This window comes from Sorex fumeus, unplaced genomic scaffold, assembly GCF_029834395.1.
Source record: "Sorex fumeus unplaced genomic scaffold, SorFum_2.1 ptg000003l, whole genome shotgun sequence".
NCBI classification, from domain to species: Eukaryota; Metazoa; Chordata; class Mammalia; order Eulipotyphla; family Soricidae; genus Sorex; species Sorex fumeus.
The window spans coordinates 6,110,079-6,133,684 of NW_026606060.1; the positions used below are offsets into that span (position 1 = coordinate 6,110,079).

The 23,606-nt window shown below is 40.5% G+C and overlaps 1 protein-coding gene and 1 non-coding gene across 2 annotated transcripts in view; both read left to right on the forward strand.

Annotated features, from left to right (window-relative positions):
- The window catches only part of SRBD1 (S1 RNA binding domain 1), a 223,944-nt gene that overhangs the window by 135,554 nt on the left and 64,784 nt on the right, over positions 1–23,606 (forward strand). The gene's annotated exons all lie outside the window — the stretch shown is intronic.
- On the forward strand, positions 23,309–23,517 carry LOC130029549 (small nucleolar RNA U3). Its single transcript, XR_008793370.1, has one exon. It is a non-coding gene; the product is annotated as a small nucleolar RNA U3 (small nucleolar RNA).

Here is a 23,606-nt window from a genome sequence, read left to right on the forward strand (position 1 = left end):
AGCTGGTCGAGTTTGGGACATGAGATTCTGTGTTTCTAAAAATTCCCAGGTAATACCAATAAAGATGGTGAGGAATACTTTGGGGAAGATCTTGCTGAAAACCTCTTGGGCCCATCCCATAACTATTAAAGCAAAATCTGATTTTAACAAGATTTAGGGTGTTTTGAATGCATGCTACAGTCTATTTGTAAAATAAGGAAAATCAAACATACCAATAGACATCAGTAGCTAAGAACATGAGAGCGTTAGAAGCAAAAATAATTAACAAAGTACTACAAGTAATAAAGCAAAAATCTCAAAATGATCTCTCATGTTTAATTTTTAAAAAATCAGTAACTTTAAAGTCAATTTTAGTAGAGTGGTGGCACTAAATTACACGGTAATTGTGATTTGAACCAAATAAAAAATGAGCACTTAGAGACAAATCTATACAAATCTTTACTGAAAGGCACTTAAGTGGGCCAACACTAGGGTGTATTTAAATGTTGATGGGAAAGAGTCAATAGCAGGAGTTAGAGAAAACTGGAGATTCTGGGAAAGGTGGAGAATATGGAGCTCTTAACTTGCAAAAAAATAGAATTTAGGGCTTGAGAGATAGCTCAGGGGTACAGCACATGCCAAGGCCCCGACACTGCATGGTCCTCATTACTGCTGGGTGTGACCCTGATGGTTGCTGACACCCCGTCTGCAAGTGATCCCAGCCTGGAGTGACAACAAATACGGACCCTCCTGGAAAAAAACAAAAAAGAATAAATTTGAGAGCCCAGACGTAAGTACTCATATATGGACAGTTAATTGATGACAGCAGCTGAGAACATAAAATGGAGAGGGCAAAGTTCTATTGAGTAAGTGGTGCAGGGAAAATGGGACAGCTTCATGCAGAAGAATGGAACCAGATTGTTCGCTGACACCGTGCACCAAAAATTGACTGAGACTGGATTAAAGATTTGGATATAAGACCCAAAACCATAAAGTACACTCAAGAGCACATCAGCAAAACACTCCATGATGGAGCTCCAGCGGAGTTTTGGAGGAATTGATGCCTTGGCAAGGAAAACAAAGATGAAAATAAACAGATGAAGGAAACTGTCGTAAAAAAGGAAAAGACATTGTACTAAGTGGGAGAAGCTGTACACAGTACCTCTGACAAAGGACTGTCAAGAGTTCAAGAACACAAAAACCAATGACCCCACCAAAGAATGGAGGAAGGCGCTGAACAGACACTTCACTCTGGAAGACATCCAGATGACCATCAGAGCTAAAAGAAAATGTTCGTTAGGGGCCATCGAAATAGGTAGTGTGGGCACATCTCTTCCTTACATGTGGCTCACCAGAGTTTGAACTCTGCTACTCCTGAACCCCTCAGTATTGCCAGGAGTGATCCCTGAGCATAGAGCCAGGAGTAAGCCCTAAGTGCCGCTGTGTATGGCCCCAGTGCTCATGTTCATTGGCACTTACTACAAGGAAAGTGCAGATTTAAACAATATCACCCACATCTGTAGGAATGACCTATATCATAAAGGCCTGCAACAGCAATTTCTAATGGAGATGTAGAATAAAAGCAACCTTTGTTCACAGTTGGTGGAAATGTAAATTGGTCCAGCCCCTGTGGAAAACAGTATGAGGCTATCTCAGAATACTCAAAGTAGATCTACCATATGATACAGCAGTTTCACTCTTAGGAATCTATCCACAGTTCACAAAAACACTCATTTAAAAAGATGTATGAAAACCTATGTTCACTGCAGCACTATTTATAGTAGCCAAGATAGTGGGGGTGGGGGGAGGGAGGAGGAGATCTGTTACAACCCAAAACAGATAAGAGGTTAAACAAGGTGTGCTCTCTCTCTCTCTCTCTCTCTCTCTCTCTCTCTCTCTCTCTCTCTCTCTCTCTCTCTCTCTCACACACACACACACACACACACACACACAGACACGAATGCACCTCACCTATAGGAAAAGATGAACTCTTGGACTAGAACTGTGGCTCAGGGTAAAGCTCTTATGCGTGATACCCAGGGTTCAGTCCCTGGCACTGCAAGAAAAGAGAAAAAAAAAAAAAAGATGAAATCTTGCCTCTTGTGGTTACATGGCCAGAACCACAGGGGGCCTTGCTCAGTGAAGTAAGTCAGAAGGAGAAAGACAAATACCAGATGATCTCACTTATCTGTGGTATATAAAGAAACAAAGCAAGGGAACAAAATCCAACACAAACAAACCCTTAGGACTGTGAGCAAAGCCTGAAGCTACTGATAGGGGGTGGGGAATGGTGGAAAGGGTAGGGCGAGCTCAGAGAACTCTGGTGGATGTTGGCACTGCAGTGGTAGACAGGATGCTTTGTCAGATTACCCCTCCGACAGAGGAATATAATTTTAAAGAGCAAACAGATGAGAGAAGCCGCTGGACCTTAGGTGGCTGGGCAGAGGTGGGAGAGAGAAGTACTGGGATCGGGGAGTACTGCCCTTGCCTCAATCTTATCTTTATTTTTCTGCAAGGTTAAACTGCACAGACTACTTGATGCCCCTAGACTTGCCCCAAAAATAAAAGGGGTTTGGGGACCAAAGAGATAGTGCAGTGGTTAGCACTTGCCTTGTACACAATCGACCCAGGTTTGACATCCCATATGGTCCCCAGTGCAGTGCCAGGAGTAATTCCTGGCAGGCATAACCCCAGAGCATCGCTGGGTGTGGCCCCAAAATAAAGCAAAAAAAGAAAAGAAAAGCATTTTTAAACCTCTAGAATCATAGCATCCTTTGGTTTGTCTTTCTCTAATGATGTTGAAGTTGGGTGTTTCCATTTCTTTCTCTGCAGCTCTAGGGCGGGCACAGATGCTGGGTTATCATCAGCATTGTTGCTCATTCTAGTTTGGGGTGTTTTTCAGTGTTAACTCTGTTGTGAACACAGTATAAAATTGTATGTTCTCACACTTAAAGTCTTTCTTGGGTAGGCCTGAAAATGAATCTTGGGGGAGCCTGGAGCGATAGCACAGTGGGTAGAGTGCTAGCTTTGCATGCTGCCAACCTAGGTTCCGTCCTCAGCATCTCATTCGGTACCCTGAGCACTACCAGGAGAGACTCCTGAGCTCAGAGCCACAAGTAAGCCCTGAGCATCGCCTGATATGGCCCCCAAACAAAGAGAAATAAATGAATAAAGTGAATCATGTCTGGGGGAGTGTCCGAGAATCCAGGAGTAGCAAGCTTTACCTGACCATTAGTTGAAGTAAAATGACTGGTAAGTGAAGAAGCTAGTCTGTCTATTGATGAACGCACCAGAGCCTTGCCATTCCTTCTCTGCTTCTGCAGTGTACCTTCTGTTCTTTATGAAAACAGTTCTTATCTGAGAGAGCCGAAGGAGCTTTATATTGAAATGTTTGTAAGAGCCTGTCACAAAAAGAGCAGTGGAAGACCTTGACCTTTACCTTGCTCTTGTCTTGAGTCTTACTGCAAAAGGATTTCAAGAAAAACCCTTGTTGGGTAGACTGAAATATGAGCTACTTGTATTGTTTGGGGAAATTTAAATAATCTCATCTTTGCCACAGAGTCCTAAAGAAATCGTAGGTGTAATTTTTCGGACTGGTATTGGTTATGAGTGGCTAGAAAGGGAACTATAAGATGTCAAGTGAGATTTTTCTAAAAATGTTTAATTCTGGTGTTCATATAAGTGATACTTTGTTTTGCTGGATATTTGCATATAATTTTGTGTGCATAATTGTATAGCATATTAAAGGAGATTCAGATATAATTATTAACTTCACTCAGTACAAAAAACTCTGTTTGTAATATTCTAATTGGAAAATTATTAGAAATAGTTGTTGAAAACACTGTAAGACTGCAGTAATGTGGGCCAGAGCTATAGTACAGCAGGTGTTGTGTTTGCCTTGCATGTGGCTGACCCAGGTTCAATCCCTGGCATCCCATATGGTCCCCCAAGCACCTCCAGGAGTAACTTTTGAGTGCAGAGCCAGGAGTAACCCCTGAGCATCGCTGGTTGTGACCCAAAAAAAAGCAAAAAAAAAAATTTGCAGTAATTTTAACTGTTACGAAAAGAAAAATGTTAGGAGAGCCATTCCTTTTTTGTTTTTGTTTTTGTTTTTGTTTTGGGACCACACCCAGCAATCCCCAGGAGTATGATACTCTGCTTCTTTACTCGGGAATCACTCCTGGCACTGCTTGGGGCACAATCTGGGATGCCAGGGATAGAACTCAGGTCAGCCACGTGAAAAGCAACTGTACTCCCACTGCTACCATCACTGCAGTCCCTGGAGGAGGGCTGCTTCTGGAATTAAAAACCTATACACAGAATATCCTATTCAGGAATGTTTTTTTTTTACACTTTGTAAAATCCTGGGTACCAGGATTTGCAATACTGTTCATTAAACTTTGCATGCATGCATCATTCCAACACCGTACCCATCACCAGAGAACCCATTGCCCTTTACTAGGGTACCAGGGACCCCCCCCCCCAGCCACCCCTTTCCATGAAAGCGCCATTATATGGACAAAATTACCAATTCAGATGACTTTCACCATTTGTTGCTATTTCCTTGCTTTTTACTTTTTTTTTTTTGATTGTGGAGATGGTGACACCAACGCACATATAGATCATTAAAGCAAAACTCCTGAAATCAGGAATGTGTGTTAACCCATTTATTTAACTATTCCTAGAGAAAGGTGTTAATCATTGTTTTGTTTTGTGACCACAATGGGCAGTGCTCAAGCTTTAAATCCTGTTGGGTCTCAGGGGACCATGTGGGGAGCTGGGGATCAAACTCAAGTTGCCTATGTGCAGGGCAAGTGCCCTACCCACTGTACTACCTCCCCACCCACTGGCCATGGTTTTAAGAATAACATAGGTGGGGCTGAGCAGTTAGGGTGCGTGCCTAGGTTTGATCACTGGCACGACCTGGTTCCCTGAGCATCCCTCGGTATAGCACTAGAGGCCCCTAGCACTCCCGGGGCAGCCTGGGTATCCCCCACACTGCCCGGGTTCAAGCAGCACCACACCCTTAGTTCTTTGCACTGAATCACCAGCCCTCTTGGCCTAGGATTGCCTCAGCTTCCTAAAAAGTGACTGGAAGGCTCTCCCAATATCGACTCTTTATAAGGCACTGCATTTTTAATTCAAGGGAAGACATCATGGTCAAAGTGACAAAATGCTTTAAATGGATCATCCTGTAGGAAAGAGAGTGTGAGGTTTATAAAATCTAGGTAGGAAAGGAATGGTCACGGTCCTCCCATTGTTCATCGATTTGCTCGAGCGGGCCCAGTAACGTCTCCATCGTGAGACTTGTTGTTACTGTGTTTGGCATATCGAATACGTCACAGGTAGCTTGCCAGGCTCTGCCGTGCGGGCGAGATACTCTCGGTAGCTTGCCAGGCTTTCCCAGAGGGGCAGAGGAATCGAACTCTGGTCGGCCATGTTGGCCGCTTGTAAGGCAAACGCCCTACCGCCCTCCAGCCCCAGAAAAGGAATACTGCCTGCAAATTTATTGTAATATGCTGCAGAGACAGGAAAATCTCTAAATAGCAGTGTGTGTTCATTCATGGCACATTTCTGCACCTCATCTATCTTCTGCCATGGACAGTTGTATTAGAGTCTTTCTGGTGTGGAAAGGAAATTAAAAGGCGAAAAGTCTGTACTGAGGAAAAATTACATTAATTAGAGTTCCCCCCTCCTGCTCTAGGAGTATTCTCAATAGTATAAAACAGTCAAATTTTAAATAGTTTCTTAACTGTAGTTGATAGTTAATAGCTAAAATATGTTTATAGGTACTAAAATTCTTTGCATGGATTTGATTAGAAGGAAGATTGTTTCTTAGTTCCAAAGAAATACATGTGTTGCTTGTCATTTCGGACAACTTATTTAGAGGATCTCTGGGTTTGGGGTGAGTAGCTTTCTTCAATGCACTGATACTTGCGGTAATCAATTTTCTTAAATTAGTGTGTCCAAGCTGTTTATTGCACAGTGTTATTATTTTTTCAAAGTCTTTGCTTTTCAAATATATAATCGAAAGTGAGAATTTTCCCCTGGCACATCTGAGGCTTTTATTTCATTATTTATTCTGAATAAATGGGGCCAGAGGGTAGGAGTTCAGTGGGGTTTGGTTGGGGGAGGGCTTGTGAAGCCCCGTGAGGTACAACGTGCAAGTGAGTGCTCGGAACTCTCAGAGGTGTGATTATTTCATAACAGTCCCAACCTCTGGGCCTGCTTTATTACTTTTATTAAAACAAATCTGTATGGGGGTGCTATGTATATTTTGGTGATGAAGGAAATGAGGTGGTTAATTTATTATGTGAACAGCGTTTTTAACTAACCACAGCGTGATTCACCGCGAGAGCCGCGGAAGCCCCGAGCCGGTTGGAATGACTGCTTTCTGATTTGTGGATCTTAACTTTCAACACCAGACCATGAAGTTTATCTACAAAATGATTCCTTTTTTTTTTTTTTTTTGCTTCTTGCAATGTTTTTGTCCAGCTTGAGACTTGAATTCTGCCCCCACACCCGTTCATTTCATATACTGATTATGAATGATCAAAGCAGCCTTTGCCAGCAAGTTAAGGGGGAAGGCGGAGGGTGGGTCTGTGTGTGAGGGTGTCTTTTTCAGCTTCCCAGCAACCCATACGTACCTTCAAGGAGGATTCCACAAAATAATCAGTGTTCTGACCCCTAATCCGATGAGGAGAACGACCTCATGTCAGACGGGGGGGTTAAAGCACCTGTAGTCCTTCCTGTAGTAGGATTCATTTATAAACAGCTACTACGGTGGAAAAGAAAATCAATTTGCGTGCAGAGTAATTGTTGAGGAATGTTTGCCTAGGAAGCAGGATTGGTTCTGGGAGGTGAACTGCACAGAAAGTGTACGCGGTATTGAAGGGGCCTGGGAGGCCTCCCGCCTCATGAGCTCACGGGTTAGAATGCTCTTGCTGTCTGTTGAGTGCGGCTGCAAGACCTGGGCCACCGGCTGCGCTCACAAGGTAGAAAGCACTTGCTGTCTATTCATAGCAGTCATTGGAAGACTGAGTAAAGGTTATTTTCTCTGGAGTTGAGCCATCTCCAGCATCATATCTGGTGATGTGAGTCTGCTCAGAGAGGGGAAAGTAGGTCATCTTCCTGGCAACGTTCGGGGAAAATTCTGGACCATCCAGGTGTGCCAAGTTCCAACCACGTACAAGTGTAAGGACCCAGAGATCGGTCGGGCCTTTAATTGATAAGGCATCATTAAATCCTTTTATATCTGGAATCTTGCCAAGCTCCCCAAAAGTAAGGTTGGCAGTTAGCTTTCTGTTTTTTCTCTCTTTCCCTTTGGCATGGCATGCCTCCTTTCTCTTCAGAGCCCTAAATTTGCTCTCAAAGTGATATCACTCCCTCATCACACTTCCCTGGGAGTCAGCTAAAGCCAGGGGAAGCATTATTTGTATGGGCTAAATGCAGAGTGCAGAGGAGGGAGGTCCAAGCGCATGCTTTCTGTAAACAGGGTGTACTGGAAAGGGGGTCGTGGGACCCCTGTCATTACTTGGTCGCTAGCAGTGGCTGGGCCTAGTGAGAATGTGTCCGCTTGAACTTGACTTTAGCCGTGGCGATTGGGAATGATGGTCCCAGCTGCAGGCTGTGACAGGGATTTAATTTTAAAAGGAATAGGATTGCAGATGAAACTTCATTTTAATGGCCTCTCAGATTTGCAGGTTCCTCAACTAATAGAATGACACCCTGTTTTAGATTTGCCAAAAGACACTGTTTTTCATAAACTAGAATTTATTAGTTTGTTCAAAGTAGATTGCTTCTTACCAGTTTATAATTTTGCAGAAGATTCAGATGTAAACATTTACCCTGAGTTGGCGCAGTGACCAAACTGCTCTTCTCTCCCCTTGTAAATGCCATCATGAGTCATGAACATAGCATTTTTATTTTTTAGAGTTAGGGGACTGAGAGACAGTACAGCAGGTATGGCCTTGCACAGGAGCCAGCCCAGGTTTGATCCCCAGATGGTCCCCTGAGCCCCTGCTGGTGTGATCCCTGGGTACAGAGCCAGGAGTCAGCCCTGAGCTCCACAGGGTAGGGCTCCCAAACCAAATAAACAAATAAATAAATAGGGAGGGTAATGGAGACCCCTAATTCAGCGTGTGCCTCAACTCCCCTGCTGTCCTCTGCCTTTTCTTTTGCCGTGTCCTCTTGCCTCTGTGCCACGTTCTGGGGCTCTCCTTTGACCACTGCTGAGCTTTGAAGTAGTTTGTTTTTTTAGACCTCCACTTGGGGCTCCCCCCTTGGTACCGTGTGAAACGTAACCAGGTTTTTAAAAAGTGATTCTAATTCTCATTTACGATTTGAAACCTACTCAGATATGTGTTGACAAATTTAAGCAACTTTATAGGCCTTCAGAAATAGAAATTTATGGGCGTGCTACGAGAGAAGCATTAACTGAACACAGGCGCTGCATTGGCTGAGACTGGAGAAGACCGTTAGCCCAATCGGTCGGATGGTAGGCATGATTTTGAAGGAAGTGGAACACTGTAGTTGGGTCCCAGATAGCATCTTTTGGAGCACTTCTGTGTAGTAAGTGTGCAAAGGAATTTTGGATTCTAGAGGAAAATACTTGGCTAGTCATTACTGGGATGTAGAGCTATGCTCATTGACATATGCCCTTCCTTGAGACTGGGTCGTTGTAACTCGGGGTGCATTTAATCAGTTTCCCTGAGAGGCATACAGACTAGGGAACCTGTCTTCAACTGAAACTGCACAAACATTTTGATGCTGTCCTCTGCGTGTCACGCTGGTTCAGTGGGAAGAACACAGCCCCAAGGGGATCAATCAGAGTGAGCTGCTCTTCCCACTGGGTTGAGCTCCCTTTGCTGTATATAACCTGGAGAAAGTCATTTTGGAAAATAGAAATTACATATGTGACTACATAAAAGTAAGACAAAACCTGAAGAGGCAGATATGAGAGTGATTTTACTTCACATGCTGGAACTACCCAATAAACAGATTTCATTTACCTTAAGGTTAAAAAAAAATCTGGTGGTAAGGTCTTTTTATTTTCTTAACATTTATCCCTACACTAAGCTTGTCACGTTTTCCTAGAAACACTTCTGTTCCAGTGATGAGGAGCCCTTGACATCATTTAGTTCTCTGTGGCAGGTAGAATCTGGGTTACTGCCTTCCGCTAAACAGGAGATGCAGAAGAAGCAGCGGGAAAGCTCGGAGAGGCAGCGCTGCTGTGCCTGTAATCCAGGAAGGAGCAGGCAGGCTGGGCCGGCCCTGCAACTTCTCGGTAGTAGTGACAGAACGAGCTGCTTGGGGAAGGATGGGGCACTGGAAGTTGATATTGGGACGTGTACTTTCGACTTCTGGTAGTTATTACCTCCAGGATTTTTTTTTCCCTCTGTAAGTCTATAGTGCTTTTCTTGTTATCCTTGGATATCTGATTCTTGTGTTGTGGTTAGCATCTAGTGTTTAAATCCCCTCAGTGTTGGGGAGCCGGGAGGGGAGCCGGGAGGGAGAGACGGAGGTTGGTTACACAGCGACGCAGCAGCACCCAGCCCCTCGATGGGTTGGGGCACGATCTGGCCATGGGCCGGCAATGGGAAGCAGCTGTTTGTTTGTCGACAGGCGGCCTGGCCTCATCCTAATCAGGCTGTTTCTCATCATCTAATTACCAGCTCTTTAGTATCTGAGGTTTGTTGTGGATTTATAGGTGGTTATATAGCATTTGCCAAAACGTCATAGTTTAGATAAAAAATTAGCTATTCTTGTAGTTGTTCTACTGAAATATGAATGTGGCTTGTAATAAGAGAAAGATGTCCAGAAAGACTTCTGAAATTCCTTCAAGGGAACCCAGACGGTGTCTTAGGGGTGTTTTCTATGGAAAATCTCAGGGTGACTATTCTTGACTCTGGTGCCAGCTGGGGAGAGCGAGCTATGTCCACTTTTCATGAAGGCGGTTGGTTCTGATGCCTAGAGACCCCTTTCATTTTCCCCGCCCCTGTCTTCTTCACACCCTTTCTTCCTATTGAAGCCAAATATGAGAGAAAAAGTTACATTCAAGTTCTGAGAGAATCAAAGGTGATGGTTCAACTTTGCGGGTAACTTGACGGGTTCAAAAAGAAACAAAACGGAATCCAGTGAGCTGGTTACCCTCATAAGAACATATCCAGGATATTGCACACAGTCTTCTTTTCAATCTGAACTTTGCTGAGTGAGGTCCATTTGCAAATAAGGGTAACCCTATGTTTTAGGCAAACAAGCCAGAAAGGTGAGGTTTCTATTGCTTCTCTTGGTTTTCCTCTTCAAAATATAGCAAAAGACTTTCAATGTTTAAGCTATAACTTCTCGAAAATGGAAAAGTCTTCTCCTTAGCAAATCTTTTTTCACTGCGCAATAACTGAAGAAAAATCCTTTTTAAGAACTACAGTGCCACAAATTTTTGTTTTCATCACCTCCAAAGCAATGTCATAATTTCTTTAGTTTGAAATAAAAATTTATATAGAACAGTTTGAGTAATTGTTTTCATCTTAAAGACTGAGATGAATTGTTTTATCTCTAAAAATGAATTTCTGTAATTGTGTATTTTAAAGATAGTAAAGTGGAAGTAGCAAGTGCTTTTGTGTGAAAGAAGGTTAACTACAAAAAGGGATAGTTCAAAATTTGTAAAATAAAAACGTATGAAGTTTTTGGTAAGCATTTTATTTTTTCTGTTTTTTTTTCATGTATTCATACTCTTTCATCTGAAGTTTTCATGTACTTTTTTTCTAAAGGCAAAAGTCAAATTTTATTTCTCTTTTTAAAAAAAGATTTCAAAAGATTTGTCAAATTATTCTAGATGTCAGTGGATATTTGACTAATGATTTCACTAGGCGGCTAGTAACAGTTACAGTTGAGAATTCTTGCCAGAATATGAAATGTTTTGACTGTGTGTTTTAATATATCACAAGACTGATTTCATATTGCTACTTTCTATTTTTTAACTAGTATTAGGGTGAGATTGAATTCTTTCATCATATAACGCAAGCTATCCCATGCCATTGGAATCCAAAATTAGAAGATTATGCATGGCTTAATTGGAACAGGTAGGAAATGATGGTGTATACTATAGAGGAATATTTTCGTATGTGCAGCTGTGCATATATTCTTAGTGCACTGTTAGCCAAAATCTGTTATCTTTAGTCGGACTCAGGTGCGTAGTTCTGTCAAATAAATCACAGATGATTCATTTTAGAAACACTTGACCAGTTGGGTGTCAGGGGAGGAAATTTAGTTGTAACTTTAAGAACTTCATCCCCAAATTATATAATGTATATTTAATTTTAGCTCTCCCAAATCTTTGTGGACAGAAAATTATTCTATTAAAAAATATGCAAATCCTTACTCCAATTTCCTTTTTTGAAGAGAACAAAGAGATTTAGATTTAATGAAACTATTACCATTTTCTATTTTGTTTCTCTATTTTAGATTTTTCTATTTAATGGTGCTTCCTCACAAACTATATTAAAAAATTCATCCAGGACCATTAAAAATACTGTTTTATTATCCAGTGATTAGTATACATGACCTTTATTTTTGGATCAGCTTCATAAATATACACAATTTTCTGTGTCAGTCATTGTCTAGAATTTCATTTTTGTTCTGCTTTGCATTACAAGCCATGAATTATATGAAATTAATTTAATCGCTACTACAAACAGAAATTAAATGTGCCCTAATCCAGAGTTACGTTGTTTGCTTTTACAACTGTAAGTCATAAGTAATTAATTTTCCTTGGAAAATTAATTCACTTACCATTCCCAGTAGCATCATATGTTGACACAGGGTTATAGATAGTTTAATATTTTTCTTCAGCACGCTGGCCTCAACTTTAGAAGACCTTTAATGAAAACAAATTAAAATTTACTCAACTGTATATAATTTGGAGTTATTTAAAATAAGTGTTGTTATTGCTATCATCCAGGTGATGACTCAAAAATTGTATTGCAACTTCGTAATGTCTCCATTAGTACAGTAGCAAAATCCAGACAACTTTTCAAGAGTTGTTTCCTTGACAGAAGCCACTAATATTTTCTGTTCCTCAATTCTGAATAAATGGTCAACGCAACAACAAGCTGATAGCAGTAGCATTTTTATTGCCTCTAAAAAACAAAGGTGGCCACTTACTTGCTGGATATTTTTATCACCTAGGATCACAGGCCATCACGCCTGATTCTTTTAGAACTTATTTTCATATCTAGTCTCAGACAGTGGAAAGATTCAGGATGCCATAAGACACAGTGGATGGACATCTTGTTTTAGCCTCCCACAACTTTTCATATTGATTGCCTTTCTCTAATTCTTTCATTTCTTTATTGTTTAATACTCATTCCTTACTATTTAATACTCCCTCTCTTTCTTTCCAGAAAGGCAAATGTGGAAAATAAAATAAGCATAACTTCTTCAGTTAAATGAATTAAGTTTCCCCTAGCTGGGCTGGAGCGGTAGCACAGCTGGAAGGGCGTTTGCCTTGCACGCGGCCGACCCGGGTTCGATTCCCAGCATCCCATATGGTCCCCCGAGCACTGCCAGGAGTGATTCCTGAGTGCATGAGCCAGGAGTAACCCCAGTGCATCGCTGGTGTGACCCAAAAAAGAAAAAAAAAGTTCCCCCTAGCTGCTTCTTATATTTTGGGAATTCAGAAAATCTGAGTAAGCCCAAATTTAGCTTTTCTTTTGTATTTGCCAGAGGTTTTCTTTTCTTCTTTTTTTTTGGGGGGGGGGGGCAGGGGATGGTAAAGTGATTTTTTTTATGGTTCATGGAACCCTATAAAACACTAGTGTTTATTACTTTATTTATATTTATTTAAGTCACTAAGGTGAAACTCAAGTGATGGTGATGGTGGCAATGTTAGCATTTGAACAAGAGGGGGCTTATTTTATAAATGTGCCTTTGTGGCCATAGCTTTAAAAAATGCTGGGGATTAGCAGTGAAATGCTCTTTATGCCTTTTGGGAAGAAAATGTGCTGTTTAATTCAAATGTAAAACTACTACTAGAATACAAAATCACCACTGTTATTTTTTACTACTATTCATTGTCATACTTTGTTTTATTTTGTTTTGAATCTGTCCTTTAGGATTGAACTGCGTACATTCCCAAGTTACATCAAGCAGAAAGTGGTTTTACTTGCTCCTTATGTCACAGATGATAGAGAAATTCTCTTCTTTGTGGTTCAAAGGACTCTCTGAATCACATTCTGAGTTATGATAAATAGTTTCTTCTTTAATTCATCTTCAGATAGAGTGAAAAAGCCACCTGTGTCAAATCATGTGCATTTAAGCTTATGCTGTAACCTGAATATAAATAGTTATTCAGCTAGGTGTAAGGGGAAAATAATCTTCCAAAAATAATTCTTATAGCTATTCCAAGCAGCGATCATTCTGAAAACCTTTTCTGTAAGTCTATCACCAACAGTTTGATTACATACAAATAAGCATGCATGGATTATTAGTAGGGTTTTGTTTGTTTGTTTTTAAGTCTCCTCCTTCTCTTCTGAAATGTACACACACTATTTAGTTTATCCCTGTTTAGAGGTGGAAAAATAAATGTGTATTTTTAGAAATTTACTGGAAATTTTATTTCACAATATTATTTCACAAGATAGTCCCCCCAAAACTACTTGAGAAGTGATCGTTGTTTTTATTTGGTGTCAGAATGATTCTTACAAAAGCATCTTATTTTATAGTGAGCTAAGAAATGTTGAGGAATTGTGTGTGTTTTGTGTGTGTGTGTGTGTGTGTGTGTGTGCATATCTAAAAGAAGGTTTCAAGAGTGGAGAGGAAAAGTAGTGCTGGATTTAAGCTACTTAATACTTTACACAAGGCTGCAAATGAGCATTAGATGTTAAAATGCGTTTTTAAATGGATTAAAGCTAGGAATTCCCCAAAGTGGGTGATACCACCCCTTTGAGGTGTACTGGAACAATCCAGGGATGGCACAGTAGCGTTGGTACAATTGGGGGGCATTTCTCTGCATTTCTTTGTCAAAGAAGGTAGATTTCTGGGGAGTGGGGTGAGGGAGAGGCACTGAGTGATTTTTGTTTGTTTACTGAAACAGTAGAACAAATAAGTTTGGTAACCCCTGGATTAAAGAAATACAATTTACAGAGACAAAATTTTGCTCTCCATGATTATTTTGGTGCTTCTGGTTCAAATAAAAATGATAATATGTTGTGGTTGAAAATCAGAATATCCTTTTAAAAAATTGTATATTATCAAGATGGCAGAAAGTTTATAATTTGGTGAAAAATAGTTGCTATATACTTTAGGTGTAAACTGTTTTTCTTCTTCGTGACAGGTAGGCAAATGCCTATATTTCATGAGGATTCTGAAGAATTTGAGCAGATACTGGCTTGTGCTTGGGTCCTAAGTTTTATTTTTAATCTGAGGAGGAAGTAAATAGTTATTCCTGAAAAGCTGGTCCAGTACGGGATTGCAGCCTGCTGGTGTAAGCTAGAGGACATGTTACAGGAGAGAAACTCTTCAGGACAGCCCTGAGCGGTTCTTCTTGGTGACAAAGTCAATTTGTACCTAAAGAAAAGTAGAGCTATTAATTTGCATTCCACTCCACACTGTCCTTTCAAATGACAACATTTAAGTGTGGATGTACTTCTGGTCACAAAGGTAATAATTAAATGACGGTGATACACAGAAAGGTAAAATGGCAATTTACCGCCACCCGAGGGTGACAGGACTCTCCCAGGTCCCGTAAAGTGAATCATGTTCCCAGTCATTGTTCCGTACAACCCTAATCTTACATATCGACAGTGGAGTAAATTGGGTTATAGGTTTGCTTTTACGAGAAACTCAAATCTAATCACAGGCGAGGTAGGGAGCAGCGCCTTGGAATATCCTGCCTTTCTGTTTCTGTGATGTTCGCCTTTGGCGATAGGAAACAGCTGGCCGGCCGGCCACTGGCCCTTGCTGTGTAGCACCATTCATTGTTGGGGCTGCCTCGCGTTTGCTCCAAGAACCCCGCTGCAATGGGCTGTGGACCCAAGCATGTGAAATCCCGGAGTGGTCACCTGTGGATGGGTTTAAATGAATGAGAAAGCCTTGCTAATTGCAGCGGCTGGATGGCCACGTCCGTGCGTCTCAGGTTGCTGATTAGATGATGTGAGTGGGCAGGAGTGCCTTTCATTCTTGTCCTCCCCCCAAATTACCGTTTCATGCTTGCATTTGGAACTTCTTTTCCCCTTAAATTAAGACATCGTGCTTTACAAAATCATTCATAGTTGACTTTTAGATATACGTGGTTCCGGCACCAATGCCACCACCAGCGTTAGTGTCCCTCCGCCAGTGTCCCAGTTTCCCCCATCCCACCCTGCCCCACAGCCTGTCTCCCTGACAGGCCCTTTGAAGTCTGGCTGCTGAGGTTAGGGTCTCCCGCTTCCAGTGTGGCAGTCTCTGCAGTTTGGACAGAGACTTGTACCTCTCCTCTACGCCACCCAGGGACCCGGGGCCCCAGGCCCCTGTTCGCCCCCTCCTTGCTTTCGTTAAGCTTCTTCCTGCTACCTGGCTCAATTTCGTTCCCTCTCTGTCCTCCTTCCTATATTCTGCGGTCAAGGATGTTCGAGGTATCCCTCCCTTCAATATCTGACATTCCTGTTGTTTTATACATCACATTAAAGTGAGATGTGTATATAAAAGTACATAGACTTTATAAAATGTATAATTTCCCACTGTGATATGTAGCCTCCTTCTAGTGTCCCTTCACTTAACATGTTGATATTTCAATGCTGAATATTGTTTTCCTTCTAGTTTATGTAGTGAACTCATCATTTTTGGATTGAAATTTCACTTAAGTGTTCACGGAAAATTAAAAAATAGAACAAAAAGAGCTCTGGAAGAAGCTCTTCCATTGAATTTATAATTTTTTTACTGCAAACAAGCATTAGATGGTACTTAATTTTTTAAAAAAATTTAATATTTACCAAATAAGAACTTAAAAACACTTATCTTTCCCTCCACCCTCCACTAAACCAAATGAATTTAAGCTGTAATTCCCTGGAGTGACTAAAAGAGAATAAATGTATGTGTATTTGATAGTCGCAAAAACTTGGACTTATTTTGAAGTTTTTGTGCATTCTATATGCTAGGACCAGGGACACATACTTGAGGAACTATGAAAAAGGCAGAGACTGGGGCTAATAAGAGAGCTTCAGTCTGGAGGGGCCACCTCAGAGCTGTCATGATTGACAGCATTTGCAGCGGACTCTTTCTCTCTTTTTTTTCTATAGCAGTGTTGAAGTCGGTCAAAGAATATATACAAAGCTGAGTGAATACCAGTTTCCCCAGTACAGGGGCTATTTTTTCAGGAAGTCTAACTCAAACCAGATGTTTTGCCTAGACCCAGAGTTTGTTGCTGCCAAGCGTCTCATCAGAGGTCAGAGTTCTGGGCTCTGGGCCCTGCTAGAATTCTTTCACAAATTGCTATTTGGTGAGGTTTTAATCCTAATGGAAAGAATAATGTGCTTGTAAAATCTGCAGTTATTACAAACACAGTATACATATTGTGGACTTCAAATGACTACATATTTCATTCCCATAAACAGGGAACACAGATGAATGCCTTGTCCGATAGCCTTAGACATGCTAACTGAAGTCTAGTATACAGTTTATACCACATTAACCATTTGCATTTGTAATACCCCAATAAAACTAACTTATCTTTGGGTGACAACTGGTAACCAATTCCTGGTCCCCCTACTCCCAGTTTTCTTGTTGCTGAATGTTTTTGTTACAACTCTACACCATCTAGCTGTTTGAACATAAGAATTAAACGCATTTCGCACTAAATACTCGATGTTCTCTTAAGAAAAGTCATAAATGCCACAGCACAAAGTGAAAAAACCCTCAGAGTTTAGAGCTAGACTTCACTCTGCCATATCTGGAAATACCTATATTAAAAGTGAACTAATTTATTCAAATTAGGACTGAGAACTTTTCTTTTTAATGGTTAAACATGAGCTATGACTCTTGGAAAGAGTATAATGATTAGTGAGACTTATTATACCTCTGTTAACTGCGATATATAATATATATATTACCTATGATATGTATCTGATTATATGCTTGTATGGACACGTTGTTGTTCTTATTGGTGTCAGTACAGGAGAAAATCTCAGGTAAAATAGAGGTGTATGAAAACAGAATCACAGTGTGCACCTGAGTTAAATATGCTAATTGGGCCATATTTACTAAAATTAAATGATTCTGCAGTTAGGATAGGTGTGTGTTAATTTTTGTGTCAGCAAAAAATAGAAAGCCCAAATGTCTGGGAATCAGAAATTGAGTTTAAAAGTTGTTTTGTCTGTTTGTTTGTTTGATTTTTTAAAGACAGATTCTAGTGTCCCTGAGTTATCCCATACCATAAATATCATATAAAAGCACTTTTTTTGTTTCAGCGGTTTTTAGCATTTATTTAAGGGTGGAAATATGATTTCTAAACACTACCATTGTGGTTTTGCATTAAAGTGACAATATTGGTGCATATAATAAATAGTTTCAAATGGTTTTTCAGATTTTTTCCAAATCTTTTAAATAAATAAAACTTAGTTAATTATGATACACCCAAATTCTAGTATAACTTATGGTATGAATATAATACCTCTTAAACTACTGTTTGGATTTTTTTCTTCCATTTTTACAAAAGGAAATAAACATTGATATCATCTCTTTATATAGATGGATACTGCATATGTGTTGAGAAGTCTTCTCAGAAATGACCTTAAATTCACCTGGTACCTGCCAACAAATAGGGAAAAAAGTTTGTTGAGGTCTTTGATATAAAATGAAAATATTTGGAGGTTGTTTATGCTATACTATTGTGTTTGAATTGTGCAACATCTTTAAGATCTATTTTCTGGTTATTCTTGATGCTGTTCTAAGTCTCTGAAGATCTAGCATGGTAGCAGATGGTCTGTAGTCCTATTTTCTGATATGCATCTTCCGAAGTCCTATCTCTTTTCCACTTAAATTTTCATAGTATTTCATATTTAGTACTCTGATTTTGTTGATTTTTATAGTATAATTGCTTATTGGGGGGGAGAAAGATATGGTTTTACTAAATCAAAGTTTCATTACCTTCAATATTCTGAAAATTCAAATTGTGTTTCTTTATTATATGTTCATAAACCATAATTGATGGATTCCCAACTCACCCCCATGAAGTCAGGGATAACATCATCAATTCTGTAAAGAAGGTGAAAGTAAATGTCAGAATTTGAGGCCGTGTTTCATTCTGTATGGCATAATCATGGCAATTAAAAAAAGGAGCCCGAGACCGGTCAGTTAATGAGAAACAAACAATTTCATATTAATGAGTTCCCATTTGCCAATAATTCTGTCATTTGTAACTTGAATCAGTCATCACCCTGCAAATAGCCCTTTTAAGACATTATTTGCAATTTCGTCCTCTGTTTTCTGTCCTTGATGTTGTGAAAATGGCCGTCTACTGTTACAGAAATGAAAAGAGATCCCGTTCAAACATCTTTTGTGTTTCCACTTTCAGTGAAAAATGTTTTTCAAACCTGCAGCTGGTTATTTCTGCAGGAGTTCCCACTTATGCTCAGATTTGATTGACATTTTGAAATGGCAGCTTTTCATGAAAAGCTGTTAACTTGTAGAATTCAGTTATGGCACTAAGACAGACTGACTTTGTTCTGTGGCTGGGACCTGTCCAAGCTAAATAGAACCCTGCATCTGAATTTAATAGTGCTACTCAGCCCAGATAGGGCACTTCGCCTTCTCTCCCCCAACTCCAGAATTCAGATGCTTCTTATGTGTTCTAAAACTAGCTTGATGGATATTCATACCAACATCATTCTGTTCTGTAATTGCTTTAATTGGCATGTGAAGTCATTCCCATGTTCCTATCTTGAACACACAGTGGACTCGGGCAGTGCTGCTTTTAGGATGTGATGCTAATTAAGAAGAACTTACTGCCTACTGCTGCAGAACACAGAAGATTAAGAATGTCGTGATTGTTTTTTAGCGGTGATTTAAAATGTTTGGAAACATGTTGCTAGTGGTGCTTAGATTCATTTGATATGAGAAAATATTTTGAAAAGCATCTTGCACATGACTCTATACTAATAAAATGTATTCATAGCACAGTGACTCCACAAATAATTGAATTACACTTTCAGTTCCAAGAACAATGGGCTGTAAGCTGTGACGGTCACAAAGTTTGTACTCTAAAGGATCTTTAAATTCATTTTGCTCTCAGTTTCTTGGTATATTTAACTGAAAATTAACGATTTGGGAACCAACTTATGACATTCTGTGATGATAGTGATAGTGATATACCTAGCTGTTCTAGTGTCTGATTCAGGCTTGATGTTGGCTAGAAATATGATGCTCCGAGGTTCTTGGCAGTGCATTGCTCAGAGGTCATCCCTGCCATGTGCTCAAGGGACCAGGTGGTGTCAAGGATCAGTGATCGCCCAGGCCTCCTGCATGTCATGCGTGAACAGCCCTCTGAGCTATCCCCACTGGCCCCAGGATAACTTTAATATCATCCCAGGAGTTTAATATCTGACTCCAGTTTTGTTCCACAACAGCGTATTTCATTGGAATAAAATCAGGCCATATGCATTTGTGTCACTATAAGGGCTTTCGTTGAAATTCGTTTATTAGTAAAGATAATAGAACTTTGAAGTCACGTGTCTTCTGCTTCAAATCAAGATCACTGGGGCTGGAGTGATAGCACAGCAGGTAGGGCGTTTGCCTTGCATGTGGCCAACCTAGATTCGATTCCCAGCATCCCGTATGGTCCCCGGAGCACCGCCATGGGTAATTCCTGAGTGCAGAGCCAGGAGTAGCCCCTGTGCATCACTGGGTGTGACCCCCCCAAAAAAATCAAATCAAGATACTTTAAAAATCAAGTTTGAAAAAGAAAACTCTTTAAAATTCGAGTTTGAACTTATTCCCTGTGTTTTGATGACATATAAGGAGCAGTTTTAGAATCCTAATTTTTCAAATTTTTGTCTTATTAAAGCACCCTGACTGACAGTTCTTTGTTGAATTTTAGATTTACAATGTTTCAGCGCTAATCTGGCCATCCCGTGCAACTTCCCTCCACCACTGTTCCCAGGTTCCTAATTTCACGAACGTAATATGACAACTCCTAGACTCCAGTCTTGATAAACAGCCAGAAAAGATCTTTTATCTTCTATGGATGCTAGAACTTTATGGGTGTGCCAATTGACAGTGCGTACTAAAGAACCTAAGGTATCCCCGCCCCCTGCCCCCACCCATTTTTTAACCAGTTATTACTTTCTGGGGGTTGTTATCTAACAACGTAAAGTCTTTGTCCCTCTGCCCTCTGCCAGTACCTTCATGTGTGCAGAGAGTGGTCTCAGCATGGTGGTGGTTGGTCCTGGAGGTCTTTGGCTGCCGGAGCCCTGGTCGGGGTGGGGAGGAAAGCTCGACCCGCTCCCCTCCAAGGGGCTCCGGGAGCTGGTTTTTATAGTCTCTGGGTCTTGGCCGTTGATGGGATTACATGGCGCCAGGGCGCCAGTTGGTGGCACACATGAAGGTACTGGCAGAGGGACAAAGTCACGTGGGCTCCGGGGCCGAGCTCTCCAAGCCTACTCGGATTGGGGCTGGGCATCCTGCACCCAGATCCTCCAAACTCCAGTAGGCGGGGGTCACACCCACCAACTGGCCCCCTGGTGTAATCCCATCAACGGCCAAGACCCAGAGACTATAAAAACCAGCTCCCGGAACCATCTTATTATGACATCTTATTATCTCATTCCTACTTTGGACAAACTGGCAGGCTACCGAATGTAGCCTGCCCACACGGCAGAGTCTGGCAAACTCCCCGTGGAGTACCCAATATGCCAAATACCAGTAACAATGATGGGTCTCATTCTCCTAAAGAGCCTTGAATATAATCTCAGGGCTAGGATGAAAGAGACGTTACTGGGGCCTGCTCGAGGCGATCGACGAATAACAGGATGATTTGTGACTTTGTGATAAAGTAAAGTCATTGTAAAATTTTATGCAGAAGAATGTTTTACTGCTCTTACTAATAATTGAAAGCAGATATCAAAGGAAATTATTCAGTAATTAAAAAAAGGACTAGATTAATTACAGGTGTCCTTATTATTGAACAATCTATGAAATCATTAAAATGACATTTCCAGAGATCTTTAATAAAATGTTCAAATAACCAGCCCAAAAGCTGAAGATATATTTATGTTGTGGGGGAAAAAACATGCCTAAAAAAAAAAAAAAAAGCTAAAGGGGAAAAAATAATCCCTAAAAGATAAGATGTGTTGCCCGAGGGAGAAGATTATGTTATTTTCTTTTTCTTTAGGCGCTTGTGCACTTCCCTAATTTTCTGTAATTAAAATTATAATTAAAATGTGTATCTTTTATTCTCTGGGAGAATATTAAAAGGGAAACCTAGGGAAAAGAATTTAGTGACAAATTAGAATCTGGTTATCTTGTTTTCTCATTTCTCAGGGCACTTGGCTTGAACAGGCCTACTTTCGGGAGTGGAAAAGAGTTGCCTGCAGGCCTGTCCCCTACTGGAGGATTCTGAGTGGCCAGCAGAGACATTTTTGGAATAATTTCCAGTCTGGGCATACTCAGGTTTTACGGTTCTGTACCTGCTGCTGAGTACTGGTGTCTAAAGCAGAAAGAAGTCCAGTCCACAAAGTCCACAAAGCTTTTGATTTGTGATTTTTATTATATTGTCTTCCCTAGTCGAGGACCATGGTGATTCTGGTGATCCTAACAATGAGCATTTGATGAGCCTTGCTTGTAATAAAACTTATTCATCATTTAATTTCTTCCCCATTAATACGGTTTGATACTAATTTTCCCCGTTTTATCCATGAAACACCTGAAGCTTTAGGGATCTATTAATAGTAGGACTAAGATTTGAAGCTAAGCCTACTTCAAAGTTTCTGCTTTTGAGAGTTGAGATTTGACATAATGATTACATTTTGGCATCACTAGAAAGCTTTAACCAGGCTGTTTTATTATCAAGTAGAGAATGTTACTTGGACATAGGGGGACTCGTTAGCTGTTGCCATTTTCATTTATGCATGCATTTGACTCTCATACAGTGAAAGGGAAAAAAAGATATGTGTTATGTGTTATTAGTTTTATATTTTCGTCAAGCAGTAAAATATGCTATTCAATTTAACTTTTTCTGTCTCATGCACTCTTGACTTTGGGCTTCACCCAGCAGTGCTCCGGGCTTACTTTTGGCTCTGTGCTCAAGGGTCACTCCTGGCGGTGTCAAGGACTGAACAGGGGTCTACTGTGTGCATGACAAGTGCCGTTTTTAACCTCTAGGCTACCTCTTCTGAACAAAGGACTACTTATATAGATTCATGTAGATGTCAAGTATGTAATTGTGTTATATTTAGCTCCTATTTGTTACATTACTGAGTTCCAGGATATAACAATCACTATAATAAGTGTCAAGTATATTTAAAAAAAAATAACCTTCTGGCAAATACTTTGATACATTAGTAGTTCTATATACCTCTTAGCAGTTCAAATATATGTTTAGCTATATCTTTTTTTTTTTTGACAAAAGAAATTGATTTAGAGGGTGATCTGATTAGAAGAAAAAAACTGATTTCTCTTTGAAACAGATCCCCCCCCCCAATTAGTGATATTGGCGGTTGTTTCTTACATTTATAACCTATAAATGTGACATGCCATTTTAAAATTCATTTATAAGTGATGAGAGAGGAAATAAATCACAAAAATATCTCTACCATAAGCTTTTAAAAGTAAAATTATTTCTTAAGAAAAAAAAACAAAACATTTATTACATTGGCAGTATATAAGAAGTTTAAGAAAAAAAAATTCAGCCCCTGACAGATAACTGGAGGTGGGTAAAAGGTAACATTCTCAGTTTCTGCCTGCCAGAAGGTATTTGACTCTTACAGTTGAATAATAGTCTCACTGGATGTAGAATTCTGGGTTGAAAATGAATTTTTTCTTCAGAGATTTTATTTCATTCATCCTGTTGTGAGACTAACACACTGCCTACTGCGCTAAGAGGGCTGGAGTGATATCACAGCAGGTAGGGCGTTTGCCTTGCATGCGGCCGGCCTGGCCGAGCCAGGTTCAATTCCTCCACCCCTCTTGGAGAGACAGGCAAGCTACCGAGAGTATCTTGCCTCTACAGCAAAGCCTGGCAAGCTCCCTGTGACGTATTCTATATGCCCAAAACAGTAACAACAGGTCTCTCAATGGAGACGTTACAGGTACCCACATGAGCAAATCGAAGAACAACAGGAGGACAGTGCTACAGGACAGACAGACTGTACTTTCAGGGATCGTTTCTATACTTTGTTAATAGAGAAGCTTCTCTGATCATGTAGAGCACCTAAAACCCTGAGAAAGAGCCAGAGCATTCTCTCCTGGGCAGGAAGCCTATTCTGGGTGCTGCTCTCACAATTGCCTTTTACCATTCTCATCATTCTTCTCTTCCCTTGAAAGAGAAGGAGAGGATGCAGGCTGAGTGGTCTCTTGGGGGAAAAAATTTCTTTGAGCCTCAAACTGTGGCCTTCTTTCAAAATAGTGTCTTTAACCCCAAGTCGCCGCCCATGAACGGC